This window comes from Pleurodeles waltl, chromosome 4_1, assembly GCF_031143425.1.
Source record: "Pleurodeles waltl isolate 20211129_DDA chromosome 4_1, aPleWal1.hap1.20221129, whole genome shotgun sequence".
NCBI lineage: Eukaryota > Metazoa > Chordata > Amphibia > Caudata > Salamandridae > Pleurodeles > Pleurodeles waltl.
In genome coordinates this window covers 57,053,684-57,071,833 of record NC_090442.1, presented here as the reverse complement: position 1 = coordinate 57,071,833, position 18,150 = coordinate 57,053,684, and the positions used below count along the sequence as shown (strand labels likewise).

Below are 18,150 nucleotides of genomic sequence, written 5' to 3'. Positions count from 1 at the left end.
GCTGTGCAGCATTGTGGAGAAAAGCGACATGAAGCAATCAATGCTGGCCACATCTTACCACATTTTAAATTTCAGCCATTCTACGCAGTAGGCGCTTTGCTATCCAACATGGCAAAATATACACATTGATAAAGCCAGGAGATCTTGCATAGACGAGACCTATTGGCCTTGCCAATGCTTAGGAAAAAGGCATTGTGATGCAGCCTGCGCTGGCTGCATCATCATGCTTTTTCCTGGAGGGTGAAGGGAAAAGGCAAGCAACAATGGAGAGAAAGCTGTGGGACAATCGATAACGAGGTTGGTAAATGTTACTGAAGTACATTGCAAGCAATGATTGGGGAAGGGTACATGGTCAGCAACTACGACTGGAGGCAAGCAACAATGACTGGAGGGGGAGAGATGGCAGACAGTGACAGGAGGGAAATCAACAATGACTGGAAGGGTGGGAAGCAAGCAACAATAGGAGGGGAAGGGTCGGACAGCAACATCAGGAGGAGGGAGGGTGCAAGCAATAACGTGTAAGCAACAACAACGGGGGTAGCAAGAAGAAAAAAGTACCTGGGTCCAAGCAGTGGAAGGACACTAATAAAGCAGTTAATCAGTACTTTGTCCTAGCTCCCCCGAAAAGACAAACACATGAAGAAAAAAGTGAAATTGATACAAGCTGACCAATGAGAAGTAAGGAAATGAGAATGATGAAGAAGCCAGCTGATGGTAAGTAGTGGGTGGGTGGGTTCTAAGTTCCTTTTAAGTTTAAGTTGGCAAAAGATGTTGCATGCAACATCACATTTGCTGTCTCAAATGAGATATGAAAAGAGTAAAAGTGAGCAAGTGATGCAGAGAAAACTAAACTCCTTAACAGCACACAACAAAATGCAAACTAAAGCCTACACACTCTTCTCTACAGCACACAAATAATCACCTTGAGCCATTTCACAGCCTTGGGAGAAATGAAACCTACTAAAAGTTAGGTTATTTACAGCTGCTCAATACTGTATCTGTGGTTCAGATTATTTCTTATATGTTTATAGCAACCAAGGAAATAAGATAAATGTAGATTCTTCAGACCATTTTAGGCTTGTAGCACAATTAAATTAACAAGTTAAATGCAGATTTATGCACTGGTCACGGCAATCGTTCACTGCACCCCAGAACATAAATATGAATACACTGTGTGGTGCTGAAGAGCAAGCATTACTGCATTCAAGAAAAAGCATAGGCTTGCTGTTTTTGGCAAAAGGAAAAAGCACAAGCCCCATAATGAAACCCTTTCAATCACCCTCCAACTGAAGATACATTATTATCTCTTCAATGGTGGTTTTAAAAATTGTGCCATTTTCAGATACTGAATAGATTGTATGAAACTCACAATATGTAATCTTCGTAGTATACATATCTTGATTGTGACTGTGTCCTGCTTGAACTTGCTAGCACAGGTTTCTGCCTTTGTAAATCAGCTCAGACCCCACAAGAAAAGTCCTTATACAGGGAATATCAGTGTTAAGGGACTGAGTAACCTAGCATCTGTAGCACACGTGTACCATGCGCAACCCAGACCATCTTGTCTGAGACTATAGCGCTGGATGTCCATACTTGCTTCTGAGCATTCCTTGTGATGCTACAGCTTGTCAGCAGGATTGTTCTGCTATGTTCCTCTGTTTCTAGTGCTCCTGTGTTAGAAGTGCCATCTGATGCTGTAGCAATTTTTTTTTTTTTTTTTTTTTTTTTTTTTTTTAAAAGGTCTTCTGGTACTTTCACTACTGGAATCCACTTGGTGCTTAGATGACATAGTGAGGAAGCCAGTGAGAGCTTGTGGAGAAGAAAGAACTAGCAGGGCACACCATCCTGCATACCGTTTGTAGTGACTCTGTGATGCCTTTAGCTATGTCTGCAATAAGGAATGGATAGACTATATCTAAAGTAGGGTGGGCCTGGGGAGACAAAAATTGCTAGAAGGTACGGTCCTATGATTTACTTACTTGACTGGTAGCTATACAATAGCAGGGGCTGTCTTTTTTTAAAAAGAAAACACATGGAACCATAGGCAATTAACTCATAGAAAACAAGTCTTGTGTATTAGAGCTGTAAATGATTCAAAATGCTAATCACGATAATTATGTAATTCACAGTCCCTGAGAACCAATCAGTAAAAAAAGCAATGCACTTTGCAAAACTAAAAAACATGTCCTGCTTCGTATTAGTGCTCAGTGGTCTTAAGTGCTCACACTGTCTTGCATAGAACCACAGATGTACTGTGCTTAAAAGCAACAAGACAATGGAGCAGCAATACTTTTTCAAAGGTGGTACTGTCAGTACAGCATTCGGAATCTCACTGATAAATTGGCTCCAAGACTACCTCCAGCTGTCATGTAAGTTGATGGTTTGACCCTGGGAAATCACTCGGCCATTGTCAAGACTTGTGGGTATTTCAAGGAAGCAGTGAGCCATGTGCTACCAAAAATGAGAGGTGATACTATTAGATTACTATTTAAGAAAAGCAAAGTCCATGTCAAACTGAAAGTATGCTAGTAGCCTACTTACTATTGCCGACTTGTCAAAGTCTGAAAAATAATACGAGTAACACCCAACACTGAGTCCAGAGTATTGTGACTTACTTGGAATAGAAAACCACATACGAGTAGAGACATCTAAGGAAAGAAACAGAAAAAAAATAATTTATTGAGGGAGGGAATGTAGGACTGGATGGATCCAAGGTAACTGACACAAATGCACACTTACTGCCACATGAACATACCTATTGCTACCTGCAACAAAAAAATTCATTGAAAATGAGTTCAATCAAAGACAAAGTGGTGGGGCACTTACTGTCACATGAACGTATTTAGTGACGGCATCTTCAAGGCAAGTTAGCTGCAGATTGCAAAACAAACATTTTGCTATTCCTAAGTAGCAATCTAATTTTGTTACCTTTTTGTAGCACGTGATTCGCTTTTTCCTCAAAATACTCTAAATACCTATGTTCGAAACATCATCTACTTACATGAAAATAGGAGCTAGTCTTGGATTAATTCGCTCAGTAGAATTTTGAATACTCTGTTGGCAGTACCATACGCTCCATTGTCTTTTTGCTTTGCAACATCCTATATCTGTTTTATGTATTACCATGTGAGCACTTACGCACGGCAAGCACTTTAATGTTGTTTTTTCTTTTGCAAAATGTGGTACTTTACTGGGAGAGCAAGATGGAAAAAGCAAGACAAAAACAGACAGGCAACCAATGAAGAGCTTCCTAGAGTACGAGATGCACTTAATCTGCCTTTAAGAGACTTCCGTAAAAAGCTGCCATAAAACCTGCATCCTCTAAAGTTGCTGCTTCATGTACTGCACACTACTTGATGGACACATTAGGAACATGGAGACGATGAGCAAATAAAAGTAGGAAAGCAGAGATTAAGGGGACTTTAACCTTGTTGGGTATTTTTGGGCATGAGGCACTAAAGGGGCCTATTGCAAGTTGTGGGTACAAACTGCATGATGACTTTATGACCTGCCTGTAATTTTGCGATGCAACATATTTACTCATAGGTCACATTATACAATTTGCATTCACAGTTTGTGAGTTCCTGCGATTGGCTATGAACACAGAGATGTTTTGCTTCATAATGTCAGTTCTGTGGGAGTGCTCTATGGGTATGTCTAGCTGGATAGCAATAGTCTTGGACCAAGGGTGCAGTATGCATGTCATTCAAGGTTGGAGGTGGGGAGGCGAGTATATTAAAAAAAAAAAAGAAAAGAACGACATTGTCCTTCCACGGGAACATAGGGGTACATACATTTGTACAAAAGCAAAACCAAAATCAGCAACTACTACTAAACCCCACCATTGACACGTTTTCAGTGAATAATAAGTAACATTTTAAAAACAAAAGGCACTTGCAACACTTTCACCAATACAAACACGAATAGGCTCGAGACAACACTGACATAATCCATACAGTTGAAGGTCATTTGCCAGCCTGGCCCTTATTTACATGCAGATAGCTGCTTCTGTCACACATGTGCACACACTTTTGAAAACGAATCTATTTTATTGATTTGTAAAATCAAATCAATCAATCAAAAAACATTTATAAAGGGCGCTACTCACCCGTGAGGGTCTCAAGGCGCTAGAGGGAGGGGGTTACTGCTGCTCGAAGAGGCAGGTTTTGAGCTGCCTCCGGAATGCGATGTGGTCCTGAGGTTGGTGGGGAGGGAATTCCATGTCTTGGCTGCCAGGTAGGAGAAGGATTTCCCACCTGCCGTGGTGCGGCGGATGCGAGGGACGGCGGCGAGTGCGAGGTTGGAAGAGCGAAGTTGACTGGTGGGCGTGTAGAAACTGAGGTGACGGTTGAGGTATTCGGGTCCCTTGTTGTGGAGGGCTTTGTGTGCGTGGGTGAGGAGCCGGAAGGTGATCCTTTTGTTGACGGGAAGCCAGTGCAGGTGTCTCAGGTGGGCGGAGATGTGGCTGTTGCGGGGTATGTCGAGGACGAGGCGGGCGGAGGCGTTTTGTATTCGCTGCAGACGTTTCTGGTGTTTAGCAGTGGTTCCTGCGTAAAGGTGTTTCCGTAGTCCAGGCGGCTCGTGACGAGGGCGTGGGTCACAGTCTTTCTGGTGTCGGCGGGGATCCAGCGGAAGATCTTTCGGAGCATGCGGAGGGTGAGGAAGCAGGAAGATGATACGGCGTTGACTTGTTTGGTCATGGTGAGGAGCGGGTCCAGGATGAAACTAAGGTTGCGTGCGTGGTCTGAGGGGGTTGGTGCGGTGCCTAGGGCCGTGGGCCACCAAGAGTCGTCCCAGGCGGACGGGGTGCTTCCGAGGATGAGGACTTCTGTTTTTTCTGAGTTCAGTTTCAGACGGCTGAGTTTCATCCATTCTGCGACGTCTTTCATTCCATCTTGTAGGTTGGTCTTGGTGCCAGTGGGGTCCTTGGTGAGGGAAAGTATCAGCTGAGTGTCGTCGGCGTAGGAGGTGATGTTGATGTTGTGTTTGCGTACGATGTTGGCGAGGGGGCTCATGTAGACATTGAAGAGAGTCGGGCTGAGCGAGGAGCCTTGTGGGACGCCGCAGATGATCTCGGTGGGGTCTGAGCGGAACTGAGGGAGGTAGACTCTTTGGGAACGGTTAGAGAGGTAAGAGGAGATCCAGTCCAGGGCCAGTCCTTGGATACCGGTGGAGCGCAGGCGTGATGTTAGGGTTCGGTGGCAGATGGTGTCAAAGGCAGCCGATAGGTCGAGGAGGATGAGGGCGACTGTTTCTCCGTTGTCTGTGACTGAGATGAGGGCGGTTTCTGTGCTGTGATTGGCTCGGAATCCGGACTGAGAGGGGTCGAGTAGGTTGTTGTCTTCAAGGAAGTTGGTAAGTTGCTTGTTGACGGTCTTCTCTATGACTTTGGCAGGGAAGGGGAGGAGCGAGATAGGGCGGAAGTTCTTCAGGTCGCTGGGGTCCGCCGTAGGTTTCTTCAGTAGGGCGTTGACTTCTGCGTGTTTCCAGCTCTCGGGGAAGGTGGCAGAAGCAAACGAGCTGTTGATGATGGTCTGGAGGTGCGGGGCGATGATGTCGTCGGTTTTGTTGAAGATGAAGTGTGGACCGGGGTCTGAGGGGGCACCGGAGTGGATGGAGTTCATGGTAGTTTTGGTCTCCTCCGTGCTGATGTGAGTCCAGGCGTTGAGGGTGATGGCTGTGGTTGTAGGTTCTGTGGTGGTTGGCTGGGTCTGGTGTCCGAAGCTGTTGTGTAGGTCGGTGATCTTACGATGGAAGAAGGTGGCGAGGGAGATGCAGAGGTCTTGTGAGGCCGTGATGGCGTTGGAGTTGGCGTTAGGATTGGAGAGCTCTTTGACAATGTTGAAGAGTTCTTTGCTGTTGTGAGTGTTCTTGTCCAGTCTGTCTGTGAAGGAAGTTCTTTGGTGGCGCGGATCAGTTGGTGGTGTTCGCGGGTGGCGTTTTTGAGGGCAGACATGTTTTCTGTGGTGTGGTCCTTGCGCCAGGCTTTCTCAAGGGTACGGCAGTTTTTTTTGGATTCCTTGAGGGTGTCTGTGAACCATTGAGGTTTCCTGGTGCTGGTCTGTCTTGGGAGGCGTCTGAGGGGTGCGAGGTTGTCCGCTCAGTTGGTGATCCAATGAGTGAGGCTGAGGGCTGCGTCGTTGGGGTCGCTGGAGAAGGTGGGTTAGTTGTCGCTGAGAGAGGAGAGAAGCTGTTCCGTGGGGATTTTGTTCCAATGTCTGCGTGGGATGGGTTGTGTGCGGAGGTGGAGAGTCTCGCGTCTGAAGGTGAAGTGGACCCATCTGTGGTCGGTCCAGTGTATTACGGAGGAGTGGCTAAAGAATACGTGGTTGCTGGCGGAGAAGATGGGGTCGAGCGTGTGTCGAGCAGGGCGGTGGTGTTGGGGTCGTTGTTGGGGTCGTTGTTCTGTTCCAGGTGGAAGTTGAGGTCACCAAGGAGGATGTAGTCCGGCGAGGCAAGGGCGTGCGGGGAGATGAAGTCAGCGATGGATTCGCTGAAGAGGGCGCGTGGTCCATGGGGTCTGTAGATGAGAGTTCCTCTGAGGGTGGTCCTGGGGTCGGTGTGGATCTGGAAGTGCAAGTGTTCGGCGGCGAGGGGGGTGTCTTCGGTGGAGGCGGTGACGTTGATGGAGTCCTTGAAGACGATGGCGATTCCTCCACCGACTTGGTTGGTGCGGTCTCTCCTGGTGATCTTGTAGCCGTCGGGGATGGCTATGGCGATGTCGGGGGCCGAGGAGGCGTTCATCCAGGTCTCAGTGATGAAGGCGACGTCCGGTGGAGTCCAGGAGGTCCCATAGTTCATGTTCAAAATAACACAATGTAACAGGGTCACAGGGGCCCTATTTATGGATGGTACTCCTGGACCAACCAAACGGTACCCCAGGGGCACGGAAAAGAGCCAAAGGAAGGAACAGATGGTCACAAATCCGGGTAGAAGGACTACTAGATGATGGACTACCAACGCGTCAGGGAGAAGAAGAGACGGCGATGGAGAAAAGCGGTGGTGCGTGCCAGGGAGAGGAAGGAGATCCAAGGAATGAACGGAGAAGCCGGAAGCCAGGCCTGTAACCGAGGCACAGGTTCCGCATTTGGCAGCAACTCCCGGCCATATCCCTGGAGGGACGTGGCTATCGCAGGTACGTACACCCCAGTGATTGCTGTCGATCTACCTAACATCGGCACGGTAGAAAGGAAACAACACGTTTGATTTTTGTTCTCTTCTTTATTTTCTTTTCCAGTTTGCTTGCTTTATTATTTTGCATTTCTCTTTCGACTAACCCACAACAAACGGGCCTGTGACGGTAACAGGCTCGGACATAAAAAACCACCAAAGGAAGTATTGAGTCTGTAAGAAGGCACCCCAGCACAGCGATGAGACCCTGGGCACCTCTTATTCCCTGTTCAGCTCCGCCACCCACCACTCCTCACGTTCCCTCCTAACCTTTATACATAACAGGTGAAGCTAACCATTTACCTGTCTTCCCCTTATTTTTCCCTTCACAGCGCATCCTTGCTGTCCCCTGCTGGTGTTGGCGAGCCTCCTGCCAGAGAAGAAAATATCCTAGAACACAAACAAAGAAAGGAAATAAGAGACGGAAGAATTAAAGGAAAAAAGAGGAAAACAGAAAGACCTGAGGAAGAAAATCCAAAAGCTAAGAGAATGCAGACTGTTAAGGGCATGTAAATACATCGTCATATCAATAAAAGAACACTATTATAGAAAATAAAATTCAGATTCTGTCAACTTATTCGCACTCCCTTTCAGTAGTGCTATAACCCAGCCTCTACAGTGGTGTGAAGTGGGATAGCGATATCGGGAGAGAGAATAGTCATTGCCCCATCCTCTAACATGGAAGCCAAGCCCACGCTCGAGGACTTGATCACGCAGTTGGCGGAGGGATAGCGCCATTTACAGGTCGTGTGGGAGGAACACCAAAGGGAAGCCCTGACAGACAGAGAGACCCTTCAAAGCGCTTTAAAGAGCCAGGCGACAATACTAGCAAATAACCAGCTTGTTCAGGAGACCGCGCTACAAAAACTGACGGATACAATAGCTGCTATACGGGTACATCCCAACGTTCCTAGCTCTGTTCTCCAGAAATATCAAGAAGGTGAAGATCCTGACGCGTTCTTCACCAACTTTGAGAGGGTTGTGACATCTGACACACGGCAAGAAGATAGATGGGGACAGTACGTGGCTCCCTTACTGACGGGTAACCTACAAGCTGTGTATCAAGTATTTAACCCTGGGGGTATCACCCCTTATATGGACATAAAGAAAAGTATACTTGAACGGGTTGGCTTTGACCCCGAGTACTACAGACTTAAATTTAGAAAAACCAAATGGTGTCCGTCAGAGAATCCCCGTGCACTTTATTTCCAAGTCAAGGATTTGGGACTGAAGTGGTTGGGACCTATTGGTACTGACAGAGAGGATGTTATCCGGGCGATCCTCCTGGAGCAATATCCGGAAGCCTTACTGCCAGCTACCCAAACTGGATAAAACAGCACCCCAACATAGGTATTAGCGCAGCTATAGGCCTAGCCTGTGCATACCATTGTTCTGCTGTAAAAAAAACTGTAAACTTTGCACTTGTATAGCGCACTACTCACCCGTTAGGGTCTCAAGGCACTGTACACATACTGCTGTGGAACCCCTCCTGGCTTTTCCCTGTGAGGCACCCACTCCTTGCCCAGACGTGGGTCCCATGCTTCTCATGCCACTGGATTCAAGCTAGCCTGGCTGATGAGGGGTGAAACCCCGAAACCGGTCCCAGGATGCTTGTTTCCAGTCCAGGGAAGACCTGGCCTAGCAGTTCGGACTGGACTGTTCCCATGGGGAACAGGGTCAAGACTGATTTGCATATGGCTGGGTCCAAACTGGAATGGCATGGGCAGCAAAAAAACTATGGATTTAGGCCCAGATCACTGTACTGGGGGTGAATGTTTGACAATGTTCAGCATTCCGTCCATCACTTGTTGTTTTTGCTTTGTCGCCCTAAGTGGGAAGGGTTTGCCCAGACGTGGGTCCCATGCTTCCCATGCCACTGGATTCAAGCTAGCCTGGCTGATGAGGGGTGAAACCCCGAAACCGGTCCCAGGATGCTTGTTTCCAGTCCAGGGAAGACCAGGCCTAGCAGTTCGGGCTGGACTGTTCCCAGGGGGAACAGGGTCAAGACTGATTTGCATATGGCTGGGTCCAAACTGGAATGGCATGGGCAGCAAAAAAACGATGGATTTAGGCCCAGATCACTGTACTGGGGGTGAATGTTTGACAATGTTCAGCATTCCCGTCCATCACTTGTTGTTTTTGCTTTGTCGCCCTAAGTGGGAAGTGTATGCCCAGACGTGGGTCCCATGCTTCCCATGCCACTGGATTCAAGCTAGCCTGGCTGATGAGGGGTGAAACCCCGAAACCGGTCCCAGGATGCTTGTTTCCAGTCCAGGGAAGACCTGGCCTAGCAGTTCGGGCTGGACTGTTCCCATGGGGAACAGGGTCAAGACTGATTTGCATATGGCTGGGTCCAAACTGGAATGGCATGGGCAGCAAAAAAACGATGGATTTAGGTCCAGATCACTGTACTGGAGGTGAATGTTTGACAATGTTCAGCATTCCGTCCATCACTTGTTCTTTTTGCTTTGCAGCCCCAGGATGAAGCCAGGCATCCAAGCTCTGTGAGGGCCGTTGTGGAGATTAAGCAAGCTATTGCCCAGAGTTACAGAGTGGGACCCATTAATTAGATTAGGCACCGAGGCAAGAATTATCTGGTCCAAGGAATTGAGCCCAAGACCCGCCGAGGTGGGAATTGAACCCTGGTCCCGGGCCAGCTCTCTGCATCAGGGTCTGCCGCTCTAACCATTGTGCCACCTCCTCCACCTTCTCCTACTGACTTTAAAGCCAGACCGTCAAAAGGAGCCAACCCAGCCAGTCGTCCCCTAGGGCCCTCATATCGCCCTACCTTTCGCAAAAGTCCTGAGGAAATGTTCATTCCCAGGTTCAACTAAAAGAAAACCCTAACCAACAACCCCAATGCTACAGTTGTGGAGAGTGGGGCCGTATCGCCCGCACGTGCCCGCACGTGCCCTCACAAAGAAGAAAAGCCGGAACCCATGGAAATTGGCGTCACTTGTGGAAAAGTACTTTATACTGGAAAAGAGAGTTCCAAGTATAAAAAAGAGATGACCGTTAATGGACTGAATACTACCGTCTTGATTGATTGAGGTTGCAGCCAATCTGTCATTAGAGCAAGCCTGGTAGACTGTAAGGCTCAAACACCCAGAAGCACCGTCTCTATATGTTGTATCCATGGAGACCTGAAGGAATATTCCTTGGTATCTGTCTCTGTATCCTGGGAAGAACTAAGAGACATAATAGAGATAGGCGTTATTGACAATTTAGTAGAAGAAGTCATAGTGGGCACTGATTATACATATTTTTCTGATTTACTTGATCGTATACAAACTAAAAACCAGGTGGAACAATGGTGGGAGGATGCTCCCTTTGCCAGAGCACACATAAACCCTGGGGAAAATCGGTATAAACCTGGAAAAAAGAGATGATATCAATCAAAGAAAGAGACCGCGATCAAGGGGTAAGCAAAAAGGATAGCAGTCGCTTCCCTTCCTCCTTTTCATAGTAGCCAAAGGGAGGATCCTACCCTGCAAAACGCGTGGTCAGCCACATCTGAGATGACGGGAGGGGTGGGTCGCTATTTTCTTGTTCAAAAAGGTCTCCTATACAGTATAACAAAACCTAATAACAGGGAAAAGAAGCAACTGGTGATTCCAGAACCCTACCGCACTCAAGCCTTACATCTAGCCGATAGTCACAAGGGGGGTGGACACTTTGGGAGGGAGAAGACGGAGGAATATCTTTTATGCTGTTTTTACTGGCTTGGGGTATTTTCACAAATCCGACTGCCAATAGTGTCCTAAAGGTCAGCTGATAAACCCTGGGCCCCAAAAGAAAGCACCCCTATATCCACTCCCCATTATTGAAGTTCCGTTCTCAAGGGTCAGTATGGATTTAGTAGGCCCCCCTCATTCCCTCCTCAAAAGGGTACACTTACTTCCTTTTCTAGTTGATTACGCGACCCGCTACCCAGAGGCCATACCCCTGTTTAGTATGACCACTAGGAGTGTGGCTCATGACATGGTCGGGTTCTTCTCACAAATAGGGGTTCCTAAGGAGATTCTAACAGACCAGGGAACCCTGTTTATGTCACAACTAATGGGCCAAATATGCCAAATACTGGGCGTACAACACATACGGGCCTCCGTGTATCACCCTGAGACGGATGGGCTCGTAGCGCGGTATAACCGTACCTTAAAGACCCTCTTAAAAAAGACCATCTCTGAGTCGGGGAAGGACTGGGAAAAGAAACTACCCCTGGTCCTTTTTCCGATAAGAACCCATGTACAATCCTCTACGGGTCATAGTCCTTTTGAGCAGGTTTTCGGTCGCCAGCCCCGAACCTCTTAGACATTGGCGCAGAACTATGGGAGGAGGAAGAGGATGGGGACAAAGCCCTCCTAGAATATACCCAACAGCTAAAATCCCAAATCCAGACAGTTTGGGAAGATGTCCCTGTACACCTCGAAAAAGCCCCAGGAAAAAAAAAAAACGATACTATGACAAAAACACTAATCTTAGGCAATTCCAACCTGGGGATAAAGTCCTCATTTTATTACCTAGCTTGGACAACAAGTTATTGGCAAAATGGCAAGGCCCATATAAAGTTCTGGGAGCCGTAACCCCTGTAACATATACAATCGAATTGCCAGAAAACCCAGATATACCATATAAACATGCTAAAAAAATGGGAGGAACCTAAAGGCGCTGAACCTCCTCTGCCAACAGGGTTTCTTGTAAACACGGTAAAAGAGTTAGAAATCGGGCTATCCCCAACCGATCAGAGAAACCTCTCATAAACACCTCCCTTTCAGCCTACCAACAACAGCTGGACTGTCTCCTCTCCAAACATACATCACTGTTCTCCCTGATACCCAGGAAGACGTCGTTGATACAACACTACTTTGAAACCCAAACCGGAAAGGTCGTATGTCCCCGACCATATCGAATCCCTGAATCCCGCAAACAGTAGAACAGGAAGTGGAAAAGATGCTACAGATGGGCATCATAGAACCCTCTGTGAGTCCATGGTGCTCCCCAGTCTTTCTCGTGCCCAAACCGGATGGGTCCATCAGGTTTTGTATCGATTTTATGCAACTAAACACTATATCACAGTTCGATACCTACCCCATTCCACGGGTGCACAGACTCTTAGAAAGGCTAAGAAAAGCCCAATGCATGTCCACATTGGACCTTACTAAAGTTTACTGGCAGATTCCGTTATCACTAAGGGACAAGGAAAAAAACTGCCTTCACTACTCCATCAGGTCTCTGTCAGTTCACTGTCCTTCCTTTTGGATTACACGGAGCTCCAGCCATCTTTCAAAGGCTCATGGATAACTTGTTGCATCATCATACCGCGTACGCTGCTGCTTACCTTGATGATATAGTGGTTTATAAGCGAATCATGGACCAAACACATAACTCATTTAGATGAAGTATTTCGCATATTACAAAACGCAGGACGATTACCTCGGTTATTATATAGGGAAAGATCAAACCCCAAATGAATAAGGTTGAAGCCATTCTCCAAGTACCTACCCCATCCACGAAGAAGGAGTTACGCTCCTTTCTAGGATTTGTAGGATATTATAGAAGGTTTATCCCACACTTTTCCACTCTGGCTGCCCCTCTAACGGATATCTTAAAAAAGGGACAGCCCGCAAAGATAAAAACCCTGACTCCAGCCCTACAATACAGTTATGCCGTCTGTTAGACTTTTCATCCTTGGCGTGGTCTCCCTTAACGTTTTGCCTCTGTTCCCCAGGTTGTTGATGTGTTCTGGACTCTGATTTTGCTGTTTTTGTTACTCTGGGCACTTTACCACTGCTAACCAGTGCTGAAGTGCAAGTGCGCCTTTACAAAATGTGTATGTAATTGGTTTATCCATGATTGGCATATTTTATTTACCAGTCAGTCCCTAGTAAAGTGTACTGGAGGTGCCAGGGCCTTTAAATCAAATGCTACTAGTGGGCCTGCAGCACTGGTTGTGCCACCCACATAAGTAGCTCTGTAATCATGTCTCAGACCTGCCACTGCAGTTTCTGTGTGTGCAGTTTTTTAACTGTAAATTCGACTTGTCAAGTGTACCTAATTGCCAGGCCTAAACCTTCCCTTTTCTTACATGTAAGACACCCCTAAGGTAGGCCCTAGGTAGCCCCAAGGGCAGGGTGTAGTATATGGTTAAGGTAGGACATTAATGTGTTTCACTGTTACAAGGCCTATCTCTCTCATAGGTTAACCTGAGGGCTGCCTTTAAACATGATTAAAGCGTAGGTTCCCTTTGGGAGAGGACATGTGGAGTTTGGGGTCTCTTAGCTCACAATTTAAAATTACATCTTTTAGTAAAGTTGATTTTAAGATTATGTGTTTGAAAATGACACTTTTAGAAAGTGAGTATTTTCTTGCTTATACCATTTCTGTGACTCTGCGTGTTTGTGGATTCCCTGTCTGGGTCAGTTTGACAGTTGGGCTGGTTATACCTCACACTAAACAGTGACGCAAAGGTAGCTGGGGTATAGTCTGCATTTCCTGATGAGCCATCTGTGCTAGGAGGGAGGGAAGGAGTGGTCACTTACACATGAAAGGGCTGTGCCTGTCCTCACACAATGCAGTCTCTGACCCCCTGGTGAGTGTCTGGGGCCTGGCCTGGGCAAGGTAGGATTTCACATTTAAAAGAGACTTTACTTTGAAGTAGGCCTACTTCTAAGGAGCAATTGGGTATAAGAAGGGCACCCAAAACCACACACTTTAGAACACTTCTGGAAACAATAGGAACCTCTGCCTGGAGAAGAGCTGAAGAAGAAGAGCTGCCCTGCCTGTGACTGTGCTTTGTGGAGCTATCCTGCAGTTGCTGCTTCTGCCACTGCCAGAGTAAGAGGGCAAAGACTGGACTTTGTGTGCCTTCCATCTTGTGAAGAAATCTCCAAGGGCTTGATTTAGAGCTTGCCTCCTGTTGTTTGAAGTCTCAGGGACAGCAAAGACTTCTCTCTACCAGCACCTGGAGTCTCTGGAGAGACTCCTGCTCTGACAAGTGGTGTCCTATCCAGTCCCTGGGCCCTTGAAAGGAAAGCTGGTGAATATCCAAGGAAATTGACTTCAGACAACTCTGGACCAACGCCGCTGCTAAATCCGGTGACACCGCCTGCATCGGACTCCGTAATCTTCGCTGGAATGCGACGATCTTCATAGGCCCGATATCGCTGCAGCCCCACCAAAGTCCGAGACTCCGTGGAAGTCGCCGCTCCACGTCGTGACTGACGCCGCTAGAAGTGCACGGATTCAATGTTTCACACAGATGCCGCGATCCCCGACTTCGCGCATCGGCTTGTTTTCACTCTTCACCAAAGGTACTGTACCTGGGGGTCTACGTGACTCCGTGTCGGGCATCGCTGGTGTCGGATTTTTGTGAACGACTCCGTCACGACGCCGTGTTAACACCTCATCGAAGCATTTCGTGTTTCTAAGCGCTATTTTTGAGTTTAATCTTTAAAAATTCATAACTTGACTTGTGTATGTTGAATTTGTGTTGTTTTGGTCTTGTTTTGTTTAGATAAATATTTCCTATAGTTCTAAACCTGTGTTGTGTCATTTTGTAGTTACTGTGTGTGTTGGTACAAATACTTTACACCTAGCACTTTGAGGTTAAGCCTACTGCTCTGTCAAGCTACCAAGGGGGTAAGCAGGGGTTAGCTGAGGGTAATTCTCTTTTACCCTGACTAAAGTGAGGGTCCTTGCCTGAACAGGGGGTAACCTGACTGTCAACCAAAGACCCCCTTTCTAACATTGGTGACCAGCGGTTGGGATTTGGACTTGTATTTGTACTTGATATACAGTGATTAAGTGTACACTACTGTTTGAGTTCAGACCACTACGTGACCACATACTACTTGTCTTGTGATTTTGCTTTTTTCTCTTTGGGACTATTTTTGTTCCACTTCTATTTTTGCTGGTCCCTTGATTTACTTTTTTTGGAAACTTCATTTGGGAATTTGTTTTCCGCCTTGGAACGTTGCACTTTTGTTTAACTCTTCATCATGTCTCAATCTGGAGATGAATCAGCTGGAGCTGCTTTTGACATAAGGAAATTGGAGAGCTACACCGTGGCTAAGTTGAAACAGTTCTGCAAAGATTTGGCCTGTCCCATTAAGAGCTCTTCCAAGAAGGAGGAGCTGCAAAAGGCACTGAGGGCCTGGGTGACAGCCAAAGAGGTTGAGGGGCACACAGAGGAGGAGCAGGGTGAGGAGGAGAGGGTGCAAGTCACTCACAATGATGTAGTGGGTGGGCCTGTTATGTCCAGAGAGAGAGTCTCCAGGGCAGGTAGCAGTGTGTCCTCCCAGGGTCTGACTCTAGAAGAGTTACAGGACAGACAGGCAGAGAGGGAATACCAATTGGAGCTGAATAAGTTCAGTCTAAAGATGGAAATGGAAAGGGAAAGGGAGAGGGAGCAGAGAAGGTTGGCCTTTGAGGAAAGGAAGCTGCAGCTGGCTCATAAGCCTAGCTTAAAGGAGTTGGACACAAGGAGCCAGTCTAGCAGAAATGGTGGCAGCAATCCTACAGTGCAGCCTGAGCGGAGGGCCCACATTCCTAAAGACCTAGTGAAGGATTACAAGAGGCTGGATGACATACACTTGTGGTTCAAGGGGCATGAGTCTGCTCTCCACATTAATCTGGTCCCTGAAGCTCATTGGGGGGAAGCTCTGTGGAAGCACTTTGAGGTAGAAGGGAGGGATACACTAATAGCCTTAGGGGATGCTCAGAATCTCACCTACACTATCATGAAGGATGCCCTACTCACAAGGTATGGTCTCACCCCTGAGCAGTATAAGAACAAGTTTAGGTCCTCTAAGAAGAAGGAATCCCAAACATGGAATGTGTTGATTCTTATTGCAGGTCACTGGATGGTTGGGCGAAGGGCAGTAAGGTAACTACAAATGAGGGGCTTTTCAATCTGATTGCTTGGGAGCACTTGTACAGTTTGTTTTCCAGAGCTGCGCCAGCATCTGATTGACAGGAAGCTGACTGATCCCAGGAAGCTTGCGCAGGAAGCGGACTGCTGGGAGAGCACCCGGGAGGTATGGGGGAGACCACTCCAAGGGTGGGCAGGGTCCCTCTCAGAAGAAAGGGGGAGTAAGGGTAAACAGGGGGAGTTCTCTAAAGGGACCTAAACTGATTCCCAGGGTAAGGATTCCCAACCTCCCAGTGAAATGAATCCAGGGTTCTCCCAAGGGAAGCCAGTGGCAGGTGGTCCCCCACGTAAGTGCTATGCATGTGGCCAGGTGAGTCATGTGAGGGGGGACCCCAAATGCCCCAAAAGTACACCAGCACCCACTGGTGCACCGTCCCAGGCTTTGGTCAGTGTAACGCTTGGGGAGGAGTTGGTTTCAGGTGGGTGAGAACCAGCTGAGATCAGTGTTGCCAGATTTTACAAGCCTTCTATAGACCAAAGCTGTTGAACAACCAGCCCAAAGTAAGCCCAAATGAACCGGTCCCAGACCAAAAAGTAGCCCAAACTTTTAACACTGAACTAATGCAATCGTAGGCTGAAGCAAACATTTTAAAGCATAAATCTAATTTCTATTGTAAGGAAATATGTGAAACTAACAGTGGAGGTCAACAGGGCCCTGCAGAAAAATACATCCTTCTGTGAGGTGAAAAAGGCTGTTTGTGTGAGGCGATAGACACCCTTCTGCAAATTGCTACCAGAGGCCAGAACACAGTGACCCAAACTCCGTGAACTTGAACTTAAATTATTGGTAAAGGCTAGTGTTTTGTGCCAAATGCAAGCAATGGCTACGCTGAGCAGAGCATGACTACAAGTGATGTCAATAATTTAGGCACTAAGATCACAAACCGAACCATGCAGTGAGGCTGTGCACTGACCATGTACCCTCATTTCGCTTAGCTCAGCCAATGGGACCACATTTGTGCTTGTACTGCCTGCAACTGGAGTGAAATAAATGAATAAACACAGCTCAAAGTGCATTAAAAAAAGTATGGGAACAGTGATGCTGCATGCAATGGGGCAGGGTTAAACGTGTGGCTAAAAAAAATATATATATATATATTCTGTTTCAGGCACCCACATACATAACTCATGCCTTAAAATAAAAAAGTTAAGTTAATCACTGTATATTATGAAACCTTTATTTGTTAATGCACTGAAAGGTCTGTGTGTAACCAAAAAGCCACAGAATTAAATCTTCACTGCTGCAATGGAGAATTGTGTGTTGTGCAAATGTAAGTCATTAGGTTAAACTTGCATTACTGGCAGTATAAGACAGACTGCTACCAAACGTGCAAAAAGGTTTCAGATAAAATGGTTTAAGTAATACCCAAACTGAATGATTTATTTTTATTTAAATGCCCTGCAAAGCACACACTGCACAACTCAGCTGGTAACCCCCCTGCATTACGAGACAAACACAATAACTCTTTGTCATCACCAACCTTCATGTGATTCCACCCAGTGCTTAATTTGTGCTTGTTGTTTCCGGTGCAGAGCCCTGGCACTTATTTTTAAGGGACGGCACTCTTTTTTCCTGCCTCAAGCATTTACTGCAAGCAAAAGACACATATGGGAAAGACGGAGGAATGCAAAAATGAAAAAGAGTGCCAGAAAGGGAGAGAGCAGAAAGCTGCAGGAATGAGGTGAAATGGCTTAGAATGGACTAAATAGACCCAACATGGCTTTAGGATTACACTGCCCTAGTATTCCGTGTTTGGACATTTAATTGCAGCAGCTGCGTGTTTAAGAGGCGAGCTGTGGACACCAGCACGTTTTTATTTACAAATTAAGCACTGGCTGTGCCAGTCATTCTTATTCAATCCTGCCATGCTTTAGATCCTATGCACTCTCAATCCACAATTAGTCCCTGAATATTAAAAATAAGGAATACATCTACTCAAAAGTCACAAAGGTACAAATTGAAGTACACTTACCTTGTCTTACGCAGCTGCGCACCAACTGGTCGCACGTCAGTGTAGGCAGGGGACGTAGGTAGCACCTACACAACAGGA

General features: G+C 46.9%; 1 protein-coding gene across 2 annotated transcripts in view; it reads right to left on the bottom strand.

Annotated features, from left to right (window-relative positions):
- The window catches only part of LOC138287385 (zinc finger protein ZFP2-like), a 140,918-nt gene that overhangs the window by 53,617 nt on the left and 69,151 nt on the right, over positions 1-18,150 (bottom strand). For both annotated transcript variants that reach the window (XM_069227774.1, XM_069227775.1), the window contains 2 exons: positions 7,474-7,560; positions 2,616-2,648 (listed from right to left, as the gene is read on the bottom strand). The gene's annotated coding sequence lies outside the window, so the exon portion shown is untranslated. The remainder of the gene's footprint in view (positions 1-2,615; positions 2,649-7,473; positions 7,561-18,150) is intronic.